We start from the raw sequence: 10,175 nt of genomic DNA on the forward strand, positions 1-10,175 counted from the left end.
TTATGTTTCAGGCTGATAATACTCCGGTGCAGAGCATTTTCAAGCAGGGCACTGCCATAGCAGATTTACATTACACATGTATTTAATTATTTGACTAGTTCCTAGGGAAAATTGCAGGGCATTCTAAGGCGGGGAAACAAAGTCTTGTCACCCCTACAAATTATTCCACAATGACTGTGAAGATATGCATAACCTGGCATTTATTTGCATTTGGAGGCTCCCTAGAAAATCTGCTCATTTCCAAATATCTCTAGGCAAACCATTGTAAGATATTAATATTACAGGAGAGTTTCCTTAATATAATTTAAATATTTATTCATTCAAATTTTTCTCATCAGAACTTTATATGAACGCTTATATTGAATATTCTGTAAAGTTTTTCTGTCATGTAATGAATACTAGTATTTCACAATACCTGCTCCTAGTGGTTCTGTAAGTATAGCTGATCAATGTGGTTTAAAGAAGAATTTTCAGGGCTGGGGCTGTAGTTTAGTGGCAGAGGGCTGGCCTCACAAATGTGAGGTATTGTGTTTTATCTTTAGCACTACATAAAAATAAATGGTTGAAATAAATGCATTCTATCCATCTATGGCTACAAAAATTAAAAGAAAGATTTCTATTGTAATACAATTATTCATAATATTGTAGGTAACATTTCTCTAATTCTTGTGTCTTTTTTGACTCTCACTCTTTAGAGAGCTTCAGTGTTGTTCATTATGTTCTCTCACATTAGTGATACTGTTTTTGTTTTTATATCTATATGTAATAATTTAATAGAAATTATCATGACTTGTCACTTTAGGACAACATTAGATAAAATTAAACTGCATGTGACCCATATGCCAATTTTCAATCAAGTTTTCCATGCTTTTACTTACAAGTACAAATAATACCCCTGTTTTATATATGATTGTATATTGCCTTGATTATTTACTCTGCTTTTGTGCTTAATCATGTAATGTATCTAAAGTTTGTTTATATATATATATACACACACACACACACACACACACACACATACATACACACACACACACATACACATAGAGCAGATTGAACACAGAGGTTCCTGTAATATTGAGCTACATTATCACCCCCTTTTGACTTTTAGTTTGAAATAGACTCTTGCTAAGTGGCCAAAGCTGGAATTGTATTTCCATGTTTCAGCCTTCCAAGTAGCTAGAATTAATGGCATATTCATCATCTCTACATATATAAATCTGTTATTTTGTCTAGGAGTAAGACATTAGCTTTTTAAATGTACCATAAAGATGTTTACATTTCTTTTATCTTTTATATATTTGTCAAATATGTAATTGTGTTCAAAACTGTATATCTTTGCTGAATTATTATCTTATATATTTTAAATTTACTGGTCAGTTCTGTTCATTCAAATTTTTTTGTAACTTTTTTTTCTAGAAAATTTCTATCACATTTTTTCTTCAAACAAGTTCTCCTTTTCCTTACTTTTTCATCCCTAATGCCATTCCTTTTGGTTTTTATATTTGGCTACAGTAGATATCTCTCAGAAGTAGAATTACCTGGTATTTTTTTTGGGGGGGGGTGTGAATTACTATTTTACTTAACATACTCTCCTGAATGTTGATCATTGTAGATATTATATAATTTATTATTTTTGAAAAGATTTTTAACTTTTTCATTCCAAATTGCCTTCATGTAGTCATTTGAAATGATATTTGATTTGCTTGCCACATTGGTCTCTTTTGAATGTTGTTCAATGAGAGTAGGTCTGTAAATATATTTTGATTTGACCATCAAGTTGAGGGCTAATTGATATACTTTCAATTTTATTACCCTTGGCTTTCTCATTTAACCTCATTCCATTGAATATTGTAGCTTTTATTATTTTATATCAGGAATTACTATTTAAAATTTTTTTAGTATATGTAGTTATTGATGTACCAAGAATATTCTAAAGAATTGTTCAAATAACTTATTTTGTTTACACAAAAATAATATTGATTGTTTGGTATTACATAGTCTTCTTAGAATTTTGGGGGTGCTACTGGCATTTTTTATTTTTAAGAACAGGTGCTTAACCCCTGAGCCACATCAACAGCTCTTTTTGGGGAAGGGTACTAGGGATTGACCTCAGGGCACTTGTCCACTGAGCTACATCTAAAGCCCCATTTTTTTATTTTACATAGAATCATGGTCTCCTTGATTTGCTTAGCACCTTGCTGTTTATGAGGCTGGCTTTGAACTCACAATCCTGCTGTTTCAGTCTCCCAAGCTGCTTGAATTACAGGTGTATATTACTGTGCTTAGCTGGCAGCTGTTTTTTTTTTTTTTTTTTTTTTTTTGATAGTGCCTAGGTAAGTTGCTTAGGGCCTTGCTTAATTGCTGAATTTGGCTTTAAACTCATATTCATAAATTTTGAATATCACTTTCACTTTTGCTTTCCAACTTATTATTTTATGTTACAAAGCAACTTCAATATTTTAATATATTTAACATTTGTTTTGTATTTTTACCCTGATCTTTTTGGAACAATATTCCATACACTATAAAGAAGATTGCCTCTGTAAACCTAATTAGTTTTTAATGCTTTTTGAAGTATTTTCATTCCCTGACTACTAATGCAATGATATTTTTTTAAATTTACATCAAGTGGGGATTGATGTATCCTACTATTACTGTGTTGCTTTTTATGCTGTTGAATTTTTTTCTGTGATTTCTTTCTATATATAAAAAATGTGATTGGAGTTACAAATATTTCAACTATGATTGTATTCCAGTGATTAGTCATATTTATCTTTATATGATATTGTACTTTGTCTCTCATTTATATAATTATTATCACCTTTGCAATTTTGAATGTAATATTTGTTATATCTTTTTGTTTTTAGACTTTTGTGACCTTATATCTTAAGAAAACATTATGTAGATTTGCATCTGACATAGTTAATATACTTTTAGTTTTAATCTTATTAATCACATTGTTTTCTATTTAATTTTTTACAAATTAGTTTATTTCTACTTAAATTCCTGATGAGAAAGAACTTATTTCTGTAGATTTCAAATTTTGTTGATTTTTTATAAATTTTTCTACTATGAAAAAAACTGCCTTAATTTTTCTACTATAAAAAAAAAACTGCCTTAACAACATCAATATTTTCATAGATTTTATGGTGATTATTTTATTTTATTACCTTCAATGTTTATTTTATCATTACTTTGGAATTATATAAGTACATAGGATCTCACTGAGGTGCTTAGTGCCTCACCATTGCTGAGTCTGTCTTTGAACTTATGGTGCTTCTGCATCAGTCTCCCCAGATACTGGGATTACAGTCATGTACCACATCGTCCAGCAGTACCTGTGTATTTTAATTAATTCTAGCCTTTGATATATTTTCTTCCTCAAATTTCTAATTTATGAGAGAGAGAGAGAGAGAGAGAGAGAGAGTGTGTGTGTGTGTGTGTGTGTGTGTGTGTGTGTGGTGCTGGGGATTAAGCCCATCCTTTTGCATGTGAGGCAAGAATTCAAACATGTGAGCTGTGTCCCCAGCCTGAGACATTGTTTTTAAAAGAATATTTTTAGTATATAATTTCTAACTTTTCTGTTGCTATTTTTTCTAATTTTTTTTTTCAATTTTCTACATTGATATTTAGTTTATTAAATACATTTCAGGTGGTTTTCTGGCATTACTTAGATAATTAACAACATCAATTTTTGAACTCTCAATTACTAGTATTATATTGTTTGTTTACTTCAGTTGATTGTACTTTTTATTGTGTGAGCTATTATCTTCATTGGGATATTTCTATTCAAAATCTGTTCAATTAGATCATTATAGTCATTTTGGAAAATATTTGGAAGTTACAAAGTAAACAAAAAAAGGTGATGTGCAATGATATATAAATTTAATTCCATATAACTGGAAAGCTGAGACAGTGGAATGCCAGTTTAAAATAAATTTCAGCATCTTTTTCATAAACTGTCTTTTTAAAAAAAGTATATAGATATAGATATAGAAATAGAGAAATGACTGTGGATCTAGTTTGGTGATAGAATACCCCTGTGTTCTCTTATGAAATGATCCCTCCAAAGATAAAAATATAAATAATCAAATAAGAGATATTCATTTCCTGAAACATTTGAGTCACAGGTGGATTCTGAATATGTTGAAGTGAAAGGCTATGATTTGACATTGTTGTAGTAATATTAGTCAGTTTGCATTTTGTCCTCATCTGTGGTGCTATAATTTCTTAAGATAATTTTCAAAATTCTCAAAGCTTTTGTCATCATGTTGTAGTAAATTCTATGTATTTCCTGAGTAAAAATCACCTTGAATCATACTGTTCTGTGGCTATTCCCCCCCATTTTGATAAAGTTTTATATAATTGCAGAGTTATTCACCATAGTAAGTGAAATAACTTTCTATTATTTTTTTAGGTATGTCTTCTAATCAAAACCAAGAATTTTCAGGAGAGCAAGAAATACAATATTTTTTGCAAAACTTGAAAAAGCAAAGGTATGGAAAGCAGGGCAGTTAATACTTTGTTTTAAACAAGAAATTGAAATTGAAAGAGAGGGAAGTTCAGAAAATTTGTCTTAATGAATGGAAAAAAAACATGAAAATTATTTATTCAAAAAATTACAAGTTCATCAGGTTATATTATTACAAAAATCTCAGAAGACTGACTGCTCATCTAGTGCCATTCAGTTTTCTTTCATTAAAACTTTAAATTACACTATTGTAATTGTAAAATTTTTACTATTCAGTATTTTTTGTAAAACCACTTGCAATATTTTAAATTGCAAAAACATGTATCAAATTACATTTACACAATGTTTACAGGGCATTATTAAGCTGTATCTTAAAAATACCTTTAGGATAATAAAGACTCAGCCAGTTTGCTCAGCTTTAGAAATAGGATTAAAATAGAAATAGGCATTTTAATGAAAAAAAAACTCAAAAGTTATAAAATGCTTATAGTCAGTTATGTTTTTAAAACTTTTAATAATCTCTACATAAGCGCAGGTTAGAGAAAAGTGTACAAATCATTAATTTAAAGTTGCAGCATTCTAATCTGTCTTTTTTATAAAGTAATAAAAAGAGATTTTCTACACAGTATAGACAAATTGTCTAATTTAAACACATGCATACTATTTCTACTTAAAAGAAATACATGCAGATTAAGGAAATGCTGAAACAAGCCTTAGTAAGACATTTCTGTTGAAAAGAACAATTCAATAATTAAATGTGCTACAGTGAAAGTTTGGTAGGTATTGTTTTTAAATGCAATAACAATTAAGCAAAAAAATTAAAAAAAGAAGAAGAGAAGCAGTTGAATCTTTCTAAAACACATCAAATAAGCATACAGCTCATCTGTCATGTATGACAATCCAAACACAGGAAAGTCCCAGGAACTTTTAGCACAGTCTCCCAGAAAGCCCACAGCCCAAATGGCTTGCAGGAATCACACTCACAGCCCAAATGGCTTGCAGGAATCACACCCCAAAAGCAGACATGAGGGTCTTGTGAGAATTGTGAAAGGCTTCTGACACTTTTCTGGGATCTTGCTAAGAGGTATAAAACAAGCCTGAGATAGAAGTAGTAGGGATGGTGTGGGACAAATGAAGAACAATGAAGGGATTAAGCTAATAATTGTATAACCCTTTGAGAAAAGTAAAGCAGCCACAGTGGTGATTTAAGACAACCTTTGAATGAGGAATTGCTTACCATTAAACTTCTCCTTTGTAAGAAAAAAAAAAAAAAGATCTATAATGTCTTTCTCATTTCATGATTCTGTCTACCATTGCAGAAGCCCACTTTTGTAGAACCTTCTCCCTGAAACTTGATAGTTTGAGTCAAAGGTGCTTGTAAATGTTTATAATTTTAATTCAAATTGAAGCAGTCTTTGTTTAGTTACCAATGTATTTATGGCTCATAAGTTAGCATAATTACTCTGTGTCATGGGACATCAAGCATCCCTCCTGAGTAATTTCTTTTTTGGAAGGTGATGAGCCATCTGAAAAAAAATAAATATCTGACATAATTAGTAAAAGAATATAAGACCAGGCAAGTACTTATGTTAAAAGCGGTAAAACATAGATTCTCTAGACCTCATAAGTTCTGAAAATCAATTGCTAGATAATTTTTCCAGTTCTTTATTTAAGGGAGTGTGCATCAAAGTAGGAATAAGATTTCAACAGTAAGAGTCTTTCTTGAGACAGGTTGATTGGCATTCTGACATGTCTCACCCATCTCTGTGATGCTAAGTGACTATATGGCTCCAATGGATGATACCATCTCCAGTGCCATGCTTAATTTAGACAAAACTAGGTAGTATATTACATGTACTAGATAGTCCCAAACCAGCTGGATTTCAACTGTGAGTTCCCAGATACCAGACTTTTTTCCCTAAAGGCTTCCATGCTTTTTTTTTTTTTTTAATTTCATGAACAGTTTATAGATATCTTTCAGCAGCTCCATCTGACATGCACTGCTTCATCTTTGTGGTTTTGGGTGGAATGAGAAAAACTTTCCAAATGTGAGAAACAGAGACTTCCTGGATCCTATACATGTCCCTAATGAACTAAATTCTGTTGCCATTAGATTTTTCTGAGGCCCTAGTACTACTTACCTGTGCATCTCAAGAAATATGTTTTCAACAAATCAAAAGTATTCTCTAACTTATTTCAGTGAGCTAGTTACATAGAAAGAATTTTAAAAACACCCTCAGTGATAGATATTTTTGCTGGAAAGTTGAGCAGCCAAGCTCAGATGAAGTTTGCTCTTTGGCTTAATGAAGAATGCTCTGGCACATCAGGGCAATAATATGTCCAGTGCCTGCAGGATTCCCCACAAATTAAAAGTAGACAATAGTGTGTTGGAGGAAAGGTGGAACTGTAGGGATGTGGGGCATTGGCTAATCTGGAGAGAGACAAGAACACATATGGCAGTCACATTTGAGGACCTGTGTGTGCTTTTAAACATTTTTGAACAGCATTTGTAATTATACTGTTCCTCTAAAAAAATGAAAAATTTGCAATGGAGTCTATTTCATGCTTTAGTCAGTCACTGGAATAATTCAAAATTCACCATTGAGTAAATATACACAAATATTTCTTGAGACAAGATAGAAGAAAAAGAAGGAGAAGAAGAAATTTCTGAGTTTTAGTAGTCTCTCTGACTGTTACTTTACAAAAATGATGAAATGAACAATTTCTCCTTGTGGCAATGCATGGAATTATAATGGATGTGGGAATATTTGTACTTACCGAATATTGCTTAATTTAAAAGTAGAAAGAATTTTAAAAACACCCTCAGTGATACTCAGAGAGACCTATATTTATGATAAATCTTTTAGGACCTGTAGACAGTCTCTACCCTAGGTAATTCGCAGCATAATAGATTTGGTGTAAAACAATGTAAATTCTGTGAAAGTCATTAAAATTTTCCTCTTTTTTTAAATCCTAGAAATCACCCATGTGATTGTTTAAAAGAGCTTTACAACGAGAAAAGTGAAAAAGTTTTTAATCTATACCCAAAATGTATTTATCCAAGCTTTTATAATCAAGAGACCAATTACAGCTATAAGGTATGTGAAATCATTTTTAATAAAACTACAAGAATTTCTGAACTCCAGAGAATTAATATTGGTGGGAAGCTCTACAAGTTAAAAAAATATGTAAAAGCATTTAAAAATTCCTCAATTCTTTATCAGAGCTGTGATAAATCCTCCATAAGTAAAGAATGTGAAAAATATTTTACTCAAATTCTATGTGTTACTAAAAACAATAGGCTTTACAATGGAGATAAACCTTACAAATTGAAGAAATATGAAAATGTATTTAAGTGTTGCTCAAACATCTTTAAACACTACAGTAATCATACTGGAGAGAAAATCTGGAAATGTAAAGAAAGTGTCAAAGCTTTTAATAAAAAATCACACCTTCCTGAACACCAGAAAATTTATACTGGAGAAAATCAATACAAATGTAAAGAATGTGGCAAAGCTTTTAATCAAAAATCATGCCTTACTCAACACCAGGGAATTCATACTGGAGAAAAGCCATACAAATGTGAAGAATGTGGCAAAGCTTTTAATAAAAAATCAAAACTTACTGAACACCAGAGAATTCATACTGGAGAAAAGCCATACAAATGTGAAGAATGTGGCAAAGCTTTTAATAAAAAAGCATGCCTTACTCAACACCAGAGAATTCATACTGGAAAAAAGCCATACAAATGTAAAGAATGTGAAAAAGCTTTTAATCGAAAATCACACCTGACTGAACACCAGAGAGTTCATACTGGAGAAAAGCCATACAAATGTAAAAAATGTGGCAACGCTTTTAGTCGAAAATCAAAACTTACTCGACACCAGAGAGTTCATACTGGAGAAAAGCTATACAAATGTAAAGAATGTGGCAAAGCTTTTAATAAAAAATCAAACCTTACTCAACACCAGAGATATCATACAGGAGAAAAGCTATACAAATGCAAAGAATGTGGCAAAGCTTTTAATATAAATTCAAACCTTACTCAACACCAGAGAATTCATACTGGAGAAAAGCCATACAAATGTAAAGAATGTGGCAAAGCTTTTAATCAAAAATCATGCCTTACTCAACACCAGAGAATTCATACTGGAGAAAAGCCATACAAATGTGAAGAATGTGGCAAAGCTTTTAATAAAAAATCAAAACTTACTCAACACCAGAGAATTCATACTGGAGAAAAGCCGTACAAATGTGAAGAATGTGGCAAAGCTTTTAATAAAAAATCATGCCTTACTCAACACCAGAGTATTCATACTGGAGAAAAGCCATACAAATGTAAAGAATGTGAAAAAGCTTTTAATCGAAAATCACACCTGACTGAACACCAGAGAGTTCATACTGGAGAAAAGCCATACAAATGTAAAAAATGTGGCAATGCTTTTAATCAAAAATCAAAACTTACAAGACACCAGAGAGTTCATACTGGGGAAATGCCATAGAAATGTAAAGAATGTGGCAAAGCTTTTAATCAAAAGTCAGAACTTACTCGACACCAGATAATACATACTGGAGAAAGGCCATACAAATGTGAAAAAAAGTGACAAAGCTTTTAATCAAAAATCACACCTTACTTGACACCCTAGGCTTCATAATGGAAAAATGCCATACAAATGTAAAGAATGTGGCAAAGCTTTTAATCAAAAATCATGCCTTACTCAACACCAGAGAATTGATACTAGGAAGAAACCATACAAATATCTATAATGTAGCAAATCTTCTAATTGAAGGTCACTTCTTAGTCAACACCAGAGACTTCTTATGGGAGAAAAGCCATACAAATTTGAGATTGTGGCTAAGATTAATCAAATATAACTTACTTGACACCAGAGAATTAATATTAGGAAAAAGCCATACAAGTTTAAAGAATGTGGCAAAGCTCTTTATCAAAGATCACAAATTTCTCAACACCAGAGAATTCATACTGGGGAGAAAACATACAAATGCAAAGAATGTGGCAAAGCTATTCTATTAGGAAAAGTATTGTTGTTCACCAAATATTCATACTGGATAAGAACCATGTAAATGTTAAGAATGTGGCAAAGTTTAAGTATGCTTCAAGTGTTAACAAGAAACAGATCATTCACACTTGCAACAATTCTCACAAATACATAGACTGTAAAAGCCATTTCCTGTAAGATCAAACCTCATTGGTCACCAAAAACTTCATAATGGGAAGAACTATTACAATTGCCTAGAAATAGCTCCGTAGCACTGACTCCCCATAAAATTCCAACCCTTGTCCAGCTGGCCATTATTCATTAGCCAATTGAAGTGGGCAGGAAGCATGATTGGATGCTCCAGCTTCTTCTGTGGACCTCTCTAGGTTCAATTGTCATTTCCTCAGTTTCTCTGTATTGATTGAATTCAAATCATCTTTTTTTTTTTTCCAAAAGCTATATTTGGACTTAAAGGCCTATTTGTACCAAACCAACACATTAATAAAATTATCTTATGCCTGAAGTCTATGATCACATCAATATTTTTCCCATAATCTCAGCTGGACAGAATAGTCCTGTGTCAATGTCTTATTTATTTTATTTTATTTTGGGTGTATACCGAGGATTAAATTCAGGTGCCCTCATCCACTAAGCCACATCACAGCCCTATTTTGTATTTATTTAGAGACACAATTTCACTG

At 31.7% G+C, this 10,175-nt stretch overlaps 1 long non-coding RNA gene across 1 annotated transcript in view; it reads left to right on the plus strand.

Moving 5' to 3' along the window:
- Positions 1 to 7,951, plus strand: part of LOC308640283 — a 29,892-nt gene extending 21,941 nt beyond the window's left edge. Inside the window, exons 3-4 of the long non-coding RNA XR_014020210.1 lie at positions 4,421 to 4,499; positions 7,452 to 7,951. This is a non-coding gene — a long non-coding RNA (uncharacterized lncRNA). The remainder of the gene's footprint in view (positions 1 to 4,420; positions 4,500 to 7,451) is intronic.
- The last annotated feature ends 2,224 nt before the right edge of the window (positions 7,952 to 10,175 follow it).

The sequence above is a fragment of the Spermophilus citellus genome, assembly GCF_964194105.1.
Source record: "Spermophilus citellus genome assembly, contig: SCAFFOLD_204, whole genome shotgun sequence".
In the NCBI taxonomy this organism is placed as follows: domain Eukaryota; kingdom Metazoa; phylum Chordata; class Mammalia; order Rodentia; family Sciuridae; genus Spermophilus; species Spermophilus citellus.